The sequence below is a fragment of the Choloepus didactylus genome, assembly GCF_015220235.1.
Source record: "Choloepus didactylus isolate mChoDid1 chromosome 26 unlocalized genomic scaffold, mChoDid1.pri SUPER_26_unloc1, whole genome shotgun sequence".
Classification (NCBI taxonomy): Eukaryota; Metazoa; Chordata; class Mammalia; order Pilosa; family Megalonychidae; genus Choloepus; species Choloepus didactylus.
In genome coordinates this window covers 4,106,003-4,111,580 of record NW_023637614.1, presented here as the reverse complement: position 1 = coordinate 4,111,580, position 5,578 = coordinate 4,106,003, and the positions used below count along the sequence as shown (strand labels likewise).

At 35.8% G+C, this 5,578-nt stretch overlaps 1 non-coding gene across 1 annotated transcript; it reads left to right on the top strand.

The window, feature by feature from the left end:
• Positions 1-3,901: 3,901 nt before the first annotated feature.
• Positions 3,902-4,008, top strand: LOC119525753. Its single transcript, XR_005215007.1, has one exon. It is a non-coding gene; the product is annotated as a U6 spliceosomal RNA (small nuclear RNA).
• Positions 4,009-5,578: the final 1,570 nt, after the last annotated feature.

The following is a 5,578-nucleotide window of genomic DNA, read 5'->3' as shown; positions in this document are numbered from 1 at the left end:
TCCACAGGAATGCACAAAGATAATGGCATTTTAGAGAATATAATAATCCAAACTGGCACACCAGCCTTCTGGTTTATTAACCAGCCACAAATGGCCTTGCAATAATGTTAAGCCAGTGTTTGCTTTACCAGACACCTGGGCACCATCACCTGGCCAAGTTGACACATGAATCCAACTGTCACAACCATACTGAGTTGTTTCTTTTTCTATCTGGATATATTTTAATATCTATTTCCTTTGTGGTTACTAAGTGGTTTAAATTTAACATCCAGGTATATAGCAATCATATTTATTTTGATACCCCCTTAACTTCAATGGCATACACACATAATTTACCTATACCCTTCTCTATTCACACCTTTTCCTTTGTGCATGTTATCACATATAACTGTACTTTGTATATTCCAACCCATGGATTTATCATTACTTGTCATGTATTTGTATTTTAGCACATGTAGGAAGTAAGAAATGGAGTTACAAACAAACAAAAAAAAAATACACTGGCACCACTATTCTGGAATTATTCTTACCCAAATGTTTAATTTATCACAGGTATGCATTTCTTTATGGCCATTCATACCACTGCTTAGTATCCTCTCCTTTTCATGTGAAGAAGTCCCTTTAGAACTGCTTGTGGGACACCTCTACTTGTGAGGAACACCTTCAGCTTTAGTCTATTTGGAAATGTCTTAATCTCTCCCTCCTTTTTGAAACAAAGTTTCTCCTGACATTGTTCTTTGTTGGCACCTGTCTTCTTTCAGCACATTAAGAATTTCAGCTCACTGTCTTCATTCTTTCATGTTTCCTGATGAGAAATCATCAAGCAATCTTATTTATATTTCCTTGGTCATAACTCATTGCCTTTTTCTTGAAGCTTTCAGAAGTCTCTTGTCCTTTGCATTCCACAATGTATTGATCAGTAAATGTGAGTGTGTATTTCTCATCATGATTCTCATGATTTGTATCCTCTGAGAGATTTGGATGTGTATATTCACATCTTTTGCTCAACTTGGGAGGTTCTCTCTCATTATTTCTTTGACTATTAATTCTGCCCCTTTCATTTTTCTCCTTTTGGGACTCCTATGATTCATACATTAGTATCCTTAAAAGTGTCTCCATGATCTGTTAAGCAATTGTCACATTTTATAATTCTTTTCTTATGTTTGCTCCTCTGCTTGATTTATATCAATTACCTTGTCTTTGTGTTCACTGATTCTTTCTTCTTCCACTGTTAATCTTCCCTTGAAACCCTTCTGGAAATTATTTCAATTATCATCTTCATCTCCAGTACTTTTGTCAGGTTGGTTCCTTTCAAAATCTGTATCTTTACTAAGATCCTCATATGGCCTAATCATTGTTTTCCTGCAAACTTTAGTTCTTTCTCTGTATTTTCCTTCATCTTCTTGAGTATTTTAAGATCATTTTAAAGGTTTCATTTGGTATGTCCACATTTTGGCCTTCTTCATTGTTGGCTTCTGAAATTTTATCATTTTCCTTTGGATGGAACATTGTTTCCTGTTTGTTTGTCTTGTACTCTTGTTGCACACCCTATATTTTAATAAGTTAATTCTGGTATTTATTCCCTGAGGTATCTGTTTCCTGATTTTGTAACCAGCCAGTAATAAGGCAGATTTTCTTGAACATTGGCCCTCTTATCAGGAATGCCTGCAGAGAGTGAATGTAGTGTGCATGGTTTTCCTTGTCTTTATGTGATTGTGTCTTGTCCTGTTCTTTACTTGTCAGTTGTTTTGTAGTTCCCCTGTTTTCAGGAGTTTGTACCCTCTATCTCTCAGAAGGTAGACATCCTGTTCCTAGGTATTTGAAGTCTACAAGCTATTGCTTCAGAACATCCGGCTCTATAGATCTTACATCCCTTTCAGTACCTCAAGCTGCTATTGCAGCTGGGTTGAGAGGCACATTGGGGAGGACTTTCTTGTTAAACTTTTCTGCTGAAAGTGGGCCAGTGACCCATGTAGGGTTGCAGACCAGATCCCATATGCCCTGGTTAGAGAGTCAGGAAGGGCATCAAAAGCTTCCTTCACTGTTCTGAAAGCTGAGCTCTATTGACTTGCCCAGAAGATGCATCCCTTCATCTGTCTCCTGCAGCCATGAAGAAGAGTAGTTTCTTCAACTTACCTCTGCCTCCCAGAGTGTGTTGAAATAATGGCTGTCACCATTGCCTTTGTAAGTGTGGTTTGTGAGAATGGCCACCCTTAGTATTGTGCTGCAGCAATCCAAAGTCATCAATCAAAAGCTGCAATCAGTTCTTGGCCATTCATTTCCTTGGTCTTGGGGAAAAGGAATTTTGTGTCCCTTTCTGTCCCCAGCAATCTAGCTAGGGGTTGGGCCCATGGTGAAATGTAGCAAGAGTGAGATAAGGGTGCCAGTAGCCACTTTCAGGGGAGAGCAATTTTCTGTTCTTTGCTAAAGTTAGTCAGCCACTTCCTTCTGTTCTTCCTGGATGCTGTACATTGTTCTTCTGGCCTCTGTAGATCCAAAATAGCTGTTTTAGATAGATCCTGCCTGCCTAATAGATTTTATAGTGGAAGGATTTAGTCTTGGGCTCCTTATTTTGCCATCCTCACATAGTCTTCTGGTCTCATGCACCTATTTTAGATCCAGCAATTCATCTTTTGCATGCTTGAGAATAATGAGTGTCTAGGTCCTCCAAACCCAAGCATAGCAATTTTAAAGGAAGTATTTTTCATAGTAACTGAAACATGGTAACAAACAAAAAGCCAATTATTAAGAGAATGATATCTAAAATAAAAACAATACATCTGATGGAACACTCCTAACAATGTTCCATAAACACACACTGAATAGCCTGATTTATAGATGGTGATCAAAAAAGTCAGCTGCAAAAGAATATATATTATATGATTCAATTTTAAAGAATGTTGGTTATTCATGGTATGCAGTGTCTGACATCAAAATAAATATATATTCAGATGAACTAAAACAGAGGAAGATCAAGACCAATAATGTGTTGCTCTCTAAGTAAAGGTTTTTTTCATATTTTTTTTCAATGAATACTCCATAAGAAGTTATCTCTTGTCCTCCTAGTGGTTTCTTCACTTGGTAAAGAACTTTCTGGCTAGTTTCCTGGTTTAGAAGCTATACTTACTCTGAGCTGTGCTTGTATACATGAAGGCTGGAGCGCAGCTGAAATCTATTATAGGTAATTACAGACATAGAGCTCCTCCCAGGATAGCAATCATGGTATTTAAGGATAGATTGTAAATAAAGACATTTACATATTGATTACTTTGACAGAGAAGTACACTCATGTGTAAGTTCTTTCATTTTTTAAAAGATCATACCTGTAGCTAAAGACTCTTCCAAATGCACATTTTTAATGAGTTCTCTGATATTTCCTAATGGAAGAATTATATCTTAAGGTTTTCTCGCACAGGAGGTAGACATATGGTTTCTCCCCAGTGTGACTTCTCTCACGTTGTGTAAGGTGAATATGTTGACTGAAGGATTTTCCACAAACAATGCAGACATATGGCTTCTCCCCAGTATGAGTTCTCTCATGTCACCTAAGGCTACCACATGTGCTGAATGATTTTCCACACAGAGGGCAGGCATATGGTTTTTCTCCAGTGTGAATTCTCTCATGTTGTCTGAGGGCAGAACTATCAGTGAAGCCTTTCCCACATTGATGGCAGACATGTGGTTTCTCCCCAGTGTGAGTTCTCTCATGCTGCCTAAGGTTACCACAATGACTGAAGGATTTCCCACATAGAAGGTAGACATATGGTTTCTCTTCAGCATGAGTTCTCTCATGTCTTTTGAGGGTAGAAATATCAGTGAACTCTTTTTCACATAGATGGCAGACATAGTTTCTCCCCAGTGTGAATTCTCTCATGTTGCCTAAGATGATAATGAATTTATGGTATTTTCTTTGGCAGCACATATATTAAAATTGGAATGAAACAGAGAAGATTAGCATGTCCCCTATGCAAGGATGACATGTGAATTCATGAAGCATTCCATATTTTTAAGATTTTCCCTTGGAGTGGAGTTTACTCTGTGAAGGACTTGCAGCTGTCCTTCCTATGCACATAAATACAGTATTTTCCATGGTTAAAAAGGAATTTATGAAGCTGTATACTGGTGTTTCTAACTGTGTATTTTAATTAATGTACTCTCCATGTGTATGGATTATGTCAATAATCCATATGTCAATCAAGAAAATTAAATTTTTCTAACCTGAATGATTTTTTCTAGTTTTTTTCCCTTGTAATTTTTATATCATCAAATTCACTTTTATTTTAAAATTAAGATGATCATTTACTGTTTGCATATTTTCCACATGTTTATCTTAATTCCATAATATGAAAAATGATCATAATTTTTTTCAAACTATCTTAAATGATATTTAATGCTTAAAATTATGTAAATACACACACATAATTACCCTTAACATTCTAGCATTTTTGACTGTGATTTATTTTCTGATAACAAATACAGATAGATTCAAAGTCATCCCATATACTTTTGTATATAGAAACTAAAGGTTTTAAAATGTCCCATTGTCTTCTTGTCTCCGTGCATTTGCAGTCATTTAAATAATGTGTATCTTCTTTCTTATTCAAAATTTGTATTTATTCCAATGCTTTTCAGTTTTGAGATGTTTGTTTAAAACCTTGAATGCGCCCACTGAGAGTGGATTAGGATCTCCATACATTGGAGCTAAATGGATTGTGAGCTTTTGTTTAATGATATGTAGAAGAGCTGCCACAATTTGAGTTCATCCCATCAATCCACATAGGATACACTTTCCTCTAGGTTTCAATTAACAAATATTGCCCAGAGTCCCCCTCAGATATTTTAAGCCTGCACAAGGTAGCTTTATGAGGGCAGAGTACTGTTGGTGTTAATATGATGAGGCTAAGCAAATTCCAAATCAACTTTCCAGGACTAAATGTTACATGTTCATTCTCTCTTCCAAATGCCCCATGTTTTTGAATTTTAAGATGTCCAAAATCCCTATTTCTACATCCATATGTCCTATTTCCTAAGGCTGCTTCCCCTGCTCACTTGATAGCAACTTTTATTTTATTTATTTATTTTTTAATTCAGTTTTATTGAAATATATTCATAAACCATACAGTCATCCATGGTATACAATCAACTGTTCACAGTATGATCATACAGTTATGCATTCATCACCACAATCTATTTCTGAACATTTTCCTTACATCAGAAAGAATCAGAATAAGAATAAAAAATAAAAGTGAAAAGACAATACCCAAACCATTCCCCCATCCCACCCTATTTGTCATTTAGTATTTACTCCCATTTTTCTACTGATTTTTTTTCAATTTTTTAACTTTGTTTATCAAAAAATTAAAAACAAACAGGCAAACAACAACCAAAAAAACCCCACAACATTTCAAACAAAGCAATGGATTAAGGAAAACAAATAACCTAAAATAACTACTTTGCTTCCAATATGTTCCTACCATACCCCAAGAAAATTAATAAACCATGTCCAAACAGAGGAGTAAGAAAAACAAATAATCTAAAATAACTACATTGCTTCCAACATGTTCCTACCATACCCCAA